Below are 8,558 nucleotides of genomic sequence, written 5' to 3'. Positions count from 1 at the left end.
AGGAATGGCATCTTCCGTGACACCTGTTATCTGCGCGGGATTGCAGAGGTGGCCTTTCTGGCAGCTGCTGGTACACCTCAGCATCCTTTCCTCTCTGGATGCTCAACTCCAGTGGAGGGAAACTGTCTTTGTACTTTGGATGCCCATGAATTATTTTGACAAGGAACTCAGAACAAATCAATGACATGGGTAGCATTTCTATACTTTTGGCAACTGAAACGTTTTCTGGGCCTGATTAAACGTGGCCTCACAAGGGAGGGCACCTTACCGGATGAGCTAATTCTGTTGCCCAGAAGGTGTCTGGACCACCAGAGTCACACTCCGGCGGTTACTGGAACCGCTGCTCTGTGTTTGCATTTGCATTCACAATTTTGAGTCTTGAATTTGGCCATGGGACTGTGTTCTTGGCGACAGCTCAAGAGAAGACCTCTCTAAAACCAGGAGGGATGTTTCAACCAAATTTGGGAAGACACGTCACTGTGACAGCTTTTGTTTTTGAATTTGTGAGCAAGGAAATTTTTTCTTTTAATCCATTGCTGTTACTAAAATTAGTTTCAATTTTGGACCTTTTTTTCCCTCCTTCTTTTGCATTTATCATTCTCAATGGGATACTGTCATAATTTTTCTTTTCTTTTTTAACTAGTTAAGCCTGTCACGCTTTGGGAAATAAAGACGTTTGTTTCCATTGCCTCTTTTGGTAGGGGGAGAGTGAGAAACAAAAGATTTTGGTCTCTAAAGTACAAATTCACTATCCCTTCTTTGCAGGTCTGAAAAGTTCTGAAAACAGCAAGTTTTTTCTTTGCTCATTTCATGTTGAAACCTGCACTGATCTCTGATCATTTGGCTAAACCTGACCTTTATTGACCGATGTTGTTGGTTAATCCATGCGGTTGGTCGCACTTCTGTAAATTTTCACACATCCCACTGCAGAAGTATTGGTGTGTTTGATTATCAGCTGCTGCCCTGGACCCACTAGGAATATCATAGAGTACACTGTATGTGCCCCTTTCTAAAATCTGAAAAGTTCTGATTCCCTGAACAGTTCTGGGCCCCAAGGTCTAAGAGATGGAGACGTGAAACTTGGAATAAAGATGATATCAATAACTGTCATTTATTGAACCCCACAGTGTCCCAGGCACTTTACCTGTGTTGTTGCTTTTATGGTCACTCATTATATAGATTGTTTTCATTTAACAGATAAGAAAACTAAAGTTCAGAGAAGTGATTTGCCCAGGGACACAGAGATAACATATTTATCAATCTTTCTAAATATTCTTTCGAACAGATAAGGTATTACCATAACATTTAGTTTTCCTGGCCAGATACCCAGAATGTAGTGACTCTTCAGAATGTCTCGCAGAGAGGAGATCTTGTGTCCCATCCTGGGTGCTACAAACCTTGCCTCATTCAGCGCTCACAGCTAATGGCCAAGGAGCACTTCCTATATGTCAAGCATGAACCATGTGCTTTTGTTCGTTTCACCATCACAGCAATACCACAAGATGGGAACTGTTATCTCCTCTCCCCCACCCCATTTTACAGATGGCAACACTGAGGCTTAGTGAGGTGATTTAAGTTGCTTTGAGATCATGCTGTTGTCGAACCCAAATTTGTGTGCCCAGTGAGGCCGGCCAAACTGAAGCCTTGGAGTTTGGAGCAGGGAAAGGTTTGTTGCAAAGGCCAAGCAAGGAGTATGGGCAGCCCCTGCTCAAAAGACCTGAACTAACCGATGGGCTTCTGGGAAGAGTTTTTAAAGGCAAATTTTAGGGTAAGGGCTACAGGATGTATGACTTTCTTCTGATCGGTTGGTGGGGAGATAACAGAGTGGTGTTCCAAGAATCTCAGTCATCAGCCTTCTGGTTCCAACCAGTCTGGGGTCCACATGCTTGTGCTTAGCCTGAAGTTACCATCCTCTACCTAGGTGGCGGCCTTGGTTCCTGTAGAACTCAGAGATCTGTATCAGATTGTTATGTCCACCCTTTGAGGAGGAACTAGGACTCTGCTTTATTGCTGCACTGTTGTTTCTTGACTGCTTTTCCTTTGTTTCTGCTTTCCCTCTCTTCCCTAATAAGTAACTGCTTGAATCTGCTCTTTGGAACTCAAGGAAGGCCTACAAACAAGAAATCGGGGCCACAGAAAGGCTTTTGTGCCTGTGAGGACCCCACAAGGCCCTGCTTGGTTTCAAAAGCACCCTAAAATGGCCAGGCTGAGAGCAGAGCCTGTGCTTTCTCATATCTAAGTCAAGCAGCCATCATCTCATCAACTCACTCTAAAGTTTAGAAGTGTTAAGATTCACCAAGACACAAGAAGAGAATTCAGTCACAGCCAGTGTAACTTACAGCAAAAGAAAACTTTTCAACTGCAGGCCCATAAATCTTAAAGCCTCCTAACCCAGTTTGTGGAGCCAGCACCCTAAGAGGAGACTCGTTTCTTTCTGGGTTGAAGACTGAAGGCCAGCCGCAGAGGATCCCTCTGTGTTGTCAATACAAGGTTCACATTGGGTGTAATAAACCCATTATATATTGGGTTTCTCGTCTTCTTTCTTGACTCAAAATCTCAAGTAAGTTTCTGGTTCCTATATTAAATCAAATTAAATATTGACTTGAGTTACTGCCAACTATCAGGCCCTTTCTTAGGGGATAGAGAAAGACCAGTGGACAAATCAAAGTCTCTCCTTTGGAGAAGCTTATGTTGTAGTGGCAAGGGGGATAGTAATTGAGAAAATAAAAATGTAGTGTGTCAGTAACTGCTAATGGGCACAGGCTTCTTTCTGGTGTGATGAAAATGACCTGGAATTAGATAGTGGTGATGGTTGCACAGCCTTGTGAATATATTGAAACCTCCTGAATTGCACACTTTAAATGGGTGAATTTTATGGTATGTGATTTATATCTCAATAAGAATAATATGTCAGGATGTAATAAGAGATAAGAAGAAAAGCAAGGTGGAGAGCCAGAAAGTGACAAGAGGTGCCGGATTAGATGAGATGGTCAGGGAAGACACAGAAGATGCTGTTAATGTTCTCTTGTCTGCCCTCTGTCCACCATATTGGTGAATCATGGTGGACAGAATTCTCCATTGGGAGAATTTTGGTCCTGCCTGTAACTCCCCACCTCCAGCCCCTGCATTGCTCTGATTCTGTGCCCAAGTGCCTTCTTCCCCATCATGGAATTCGCCCTGTATGAGCACGTACAACCATAACAACTAAGCGAGGTGGTGGGGAGCTTTATGGGCTGAATTGTGTCTCCCCCCAGATTCATGTGTTGAAGCCCTAATCTCCAGTGCCTTAGAATGTGCCTGTATTTGGAGATAGGGCCTCCTTTTGAGAGGCTATTAAGTTAAAATGAGTCAATCCAACAGCGAGAGACAGTTAGGGTTGTGCATGCCCGGAGGAGAGGCCATGTGAGGACACAGGGGTAAGGAGGCCGTCGGCAAACCAAAGGGAGAGGCCTCAGGAGAACCCAAACCTCTGACACCTTGATCTTGGACTTCCAGCCTCCACACCTGTGAGGAAAATGAATTTCTGTTGTTTAAATTCCTCAGTCTATGGTATTTTTGTTACAGCAGCTGGAGCTGACTTTGACAGTTAACCAAACCCACAGCTCAAGCATGTAGTGTCAGACTAATATAATGTGAGGAAGGCATGACTGGCCATTGCTGGCTTGGGAGATGGAAAGGAGGCCCAAGGCAAGGAACACGAGCAGCCTCTAGAAGCTGGAAAAGGCAAGGAAACAGATTCTCCCTTCAAGCCCCCAAAGAGGAATGCAGCCCTGCAGACCCCTTGATTTTTCATCCAGTGAGACCCATGTTAGATTTCTGACTTCCAGAACTATAAGAGAATAAATGTGAGTTGTTTTAAGCCACTAAGTTTGTGGTAATGTGTTACAGAAGCAATTGGAAACTCATACATACAGTTTCTGTCCCATTGCTCAGCTCTGCTGTGGAAGCCTGAAAGCAGCCACAGGCCATGTGTAAATGAATGGGGGTGGCTGGGTTCCAATAAAACTTTATTTGCAAACACGAGTGGTGGGGCGAATTTGGCATGCTGCCCGTAACTTGCCATCTCCTGGAATACAGAATATCTATGAGGGAATGCTAAAGACAGAGGTGGGTCTTTATGTGTTGTATTAACATGGTCCTGTCTCCAAGATATTGTTAAGGGGAAAAAGAAGGGTGCAGGAGACTCTGTTTATTCTCGTTTGTGTTAAAAAAAATGCATAGATGGAGATTTACACTACATCTGTACGAGCCTGTACATGCATATATACAGTTTCTGGAAGGACACACATGAAATATACTCAGTGGCTCTTCTGAAGAAGAGGACGGTGGGTCTGGGTGGGAGACAGGCTTACATCGATGATTCTGCTTTTGAGCTGTTTGAAACCTCTGTGTTCGAACTGTGTGTATGTGCTTTTTCTTTCTTATTAAATGGCAAAAATAAAAATGTTTACAAACCACCTATTCAAAACCAACCCAAGCATTGTGCCAATGTCAGTTGTTGTTTTACTTGAATAGTACTTAAGAAAGCTTTTTATTGAAATCTAGTGTAGGCACAGAAAATCACACGTACTTCAAGTGTGCAACCTGATGAATTTGCATAAAATAAACACACCCGTGTGCCCAGCACTCTGAGGGAGAAACAGAACACGCCAGCATCTGAGGAGCCCCTCTGCTCCCAGACTGACAGTGCTCGAGAGTCACTGCCACTCCAAACCACAACAGCAGAAGTTAGGTTTGCTTGTGTTTATACTTAATGTAAATGAAATCACAGAATATCTCTTCTTCTGTGTCTTGTTTCTTTCACACAACTTTATGTTTGTGAGACTGTCTTATTTCTGTGTGTGTGCAGTTATAGAGGGTCACTCTCACGTCTGTAGTGCATTTTGATGTGAGAATACACCATAATTATCTTTTCTACTGTGGATGGGCGTTTGGGTAGTTTCCACAATGGGACTGTTAGGAATAGTGCTACTGGCCATTTTTATCTTAGCCCCTATTTAAGTCCTGTTGAAGAATTCTGTCCCTTCTCCAAGATTCCAAAGAAATTCTCCTACTGTGTCTTCTAAAGCTCCACTGCTCTACCTTTCATATTTAGGACTGTCATCCACTGGGAATTAAGGGATGGGTAAGACACATTTTTCGCTCATAGAAATAGCCAATTTGACCTACCAGCATCCTTCGAAAAGACCATTTTTTCTGACTGCATTTCAGTGTTCTGGACTGGACCTGAAAAGTATTTAGGGATTTAAGTGTTTTATATCTGAAAGGGACCAAAAAAATCTAGGAGACCTGACTGATAGATTGTCTAGGGGCAGAGACACAAACCTCCTCTCTATGTAACTAAAAAAGTGTGTGTGTGTGAGGTATATGTATGTGTATGTGTGTGTGTGTGTGTGTGTGTGTGTGTGTTAGGGCAGTGTGTGTGTTACGAGTGTATGTATTAGGAGTGTGTATGCATTAGGGGTGTGTGTTAGGGATGTGTGTTTATGCATAGGTGTGTGTAACTATTGGGTGTGTGTGTATGTGTGTACAGGTGTGTGTGTACAGGTGTGTATTTTGTGTGTGTGGAAGGTCTTTCAGGTATTATGTGTGTATGTATGGGTGTGTGTGTGTGTTAGGGTTGTGTGTGTGTGTGTGTTAGGTGTCTGTATTAGGGGTGTGTATGTATTAGGGATGTGTGTTTATGCATAGGGGTGTGCATGTATTAAGTATGTGTATGTATTGGGGATGTGTGTGTGTACAGGTGTGTGCATTAGGTGTGTACCTGTATTTGGTGTCTGTGTGTCTTTGTTTATGGAATCAAGGGCTCCCCTGTGGAGGTTCTACTCAGGTTCCCAGGAGAGGGTTCCTGGACCAGGGGAAGGAAGGGGCTTATCCAGCCATAGGATAATTGGGGCAAAGGGCAGGGGCTGCGGAACTTGGTTTTTAGAACAAGGCATGCGTTCAGAGCCTGACCGGCTGCACAAGAGAACTGATGGATTGGGTTCTTTATGTGCCTTTTGCCCCAGGCCAGACTGTTTTTCAAAACGGGGTCTCCTCTCAGAGGGATTTGAGGTGGCTGCAGCCACTGGGAGCTGAATGCTGCTGTGTGTGGGACGCAGGCAGGGCTGGTGAATCCCGTGCTTCTAGGCCCCCTACACGCAGGAAGAAAGACCCGCCATGGACTCTCTCCCCATTCAGTGAGCCAGGAAGTGGGCAACCAGCTCAGACTGGTCTCTCATCACTCAACTGGGAGCCTGCTTTTAGCTCTCCAAATGTATATTTGTTAGTTTCAGTGGGTGAATTTTCTCCACATCTACTTAAATAATACAAATTCTGCCACCAAATTTTCCTAAATGTCTGTCTTCCGTGTAATTTGTATGTCATGCTGTCGAAACTGCTACTTGAGATTCTTCAGTGGATAAATAATTCTCTCCTCCACTTCTGCAAAAGATTACGCTCTTTGATGTGAAAATTATATGCACTTAGAAATATGCTAATCCGAAAAATGATTTGAGAAGGGGAGAAGAAAGCGAGCAGCTGACTCGGACACGGCCATAGTCGTTTGCACCTGCACCAGGCGATTCCTGAAGGCGAGGGAGATCTTGCCAACTCTTCTCACCCCTAAGTGGCTTTTAGTTTCAAAAGCCATTGATTTCTCGAAATCTGATGGAGGCAATTCTAATGCAAAATATGACGACTTTAAATATATTAAGTGGTCGGGAGGTACCAGTGGAGATTAGCATGGTATCAGGGAAACTTTCATTCATTCATTGATGTACATATTCAGTGACTATTAATGGAACACCCAGTGTTAGACAGCCACAGAGAATAAGCCAGATGGTGTGTGCCCTCTTGAAGTTGTCAGAGCTTAAGATGGTAAGGGTCTGTTGGCGAAGGACGCCTGGAATCTACTCTAGATGAGACTGTTGTTACTCAAGCTGTGGTCCGCGTAGCGTCCTCAGCGAGAGGGTCAGAAATGCAGACGTTCCAACACTGGCTCCCCTAGACCTAGTGAATCCGAATCTGCGTTTTAATAAATCCTCAGGTCACTCATATTCACGTTCATCCTTGGCTACTCATTAGAATCATCTAGGGAACTGAAGAAAAGTTCTGAGGCCCAGAGTGCACTCCAGGCCAGTCAAATCAGAACCTCTGGGGTGGGACTCAGGCATAGCAGAAGACCGTTCCTCTGGATGTCCTGAGTCAGAGTTTCTGGGGGCGGTATCCAGGAACCTATTAGTAGCAAGACATTCAGACAAAACCTGTTGAGTAAGCGCTCAGAGCTCCTTGAGAGAGGAGACTGGAAGATCTTTGCATGGTGGAAGGGGAAGGGGATAAAGCAGAAAGGAGAACTCAATCTGGAGGTGGGGTGGGTGGGGAGAGTCCTGAACTTCACAGCTTTCTTTAACTTTTAATACTGACATACTTTCAGACTTAACCAAAAAGTTGCAAGAAGAGTACAAAGAATTTAGTTATACACTTCACCCAGACTTCCCAGCCCAAACTTTAACATATTATCACAGTCATGGCTCTCACTTCCGGCTCTCCCACTGTGTGTGTGTGTGTGTGTGTGTGTGTGTGTGTGTGTACACACACATATATAATTATATAATATGTGCACACACACATAGGCACATATATATCCATCCCCAAACCTTTGAGGGTAAGTTGCAAACTTGATTCCCTGTGACTTCGGTATGTATTTTCTGAAAACATGAAAACAAAGACATTCTCATATAATCACAATATATGATTAAAATTAGGCAGTTAACACTGATAGAATCCATTTTCTAATCCACAGACCTTATTCAGATTTTGTCAATTGTCTCAATACTGTCCTTTAAAATAAACGAACATGTGCTGCATTCAGTTCTCATGTCTTTGTTTTTCTTTAAGCCAGAACATGGTATTTATTTGGTGTTTTAGTATTTCATGACACGGACATTTTTGAGGTACACAGGGTAGTCATTTTATAAAGTATCCCTCAGTTTGAGTTTGTCTGATGTCTCCTTGTGAAGGTGCTCAGGTTATGCACCTTTGTCAGGGATACCACTGAAATGATCCCATGTCCCCCCCACCACATCAGATCCAGACGCCCTTGGCATTGCCTGTTAGTGGTGGTGTTAACCTTGATCACTTGGTTATGATGCTCTCTACCAGGTTTCTCCACTGGAAAGTTCCATTTTTCCTTTTGTAATTCATTATATTGTGATAAGAGACTTTTGGGACTTCGTAAATATTGTTCCTCCTCCAACTTTAACCCACTGGTTTCACCATCTGATGATGATTCTTGATGGAAACAGTTACTATTACAATGTTTGCCAAATGGTCAGTTTCTAATTTTATCATCCCTCTGATGTTATTATTAGTTTTTTGTTGTTGTTGTTTTGATTATTTTAAGGGAGAGCTTCCCCTTCTGCTCACTTGTTTAGTAACTTACACAAGTTCATGGATTCTTGGTGTATTCTACGTGTTACACTTGTTGACTATTTAGTGCTCAAATAATCTGGGATTTGGCCAGTGGGAACTCTGTCAGCCTGGCTCCTGGGTTCTCTGGACATGTCCCCATCAATCTT

Source organism: Lipotes vexillifer, unplaced genomic scaffold (genome assembly GCF_000442215.2).
Source record: "Lipotes vexillifer unplaced genomic scaffold, Lipotes_vexillifer_v1.1 scaffold1008, whole genome shotgun sequence".
Lineage (NCBI taxonomy): Eukaryota > Metazoa > Chordata > Mammalia > Artiodactyla > Lipotidae > Lipotes > Lipotes vexillifer.
The sequence above is the reverse complement of the archived record's forward strand: the minus strand, read 5'-3'. Positions refer to the sequence as shown.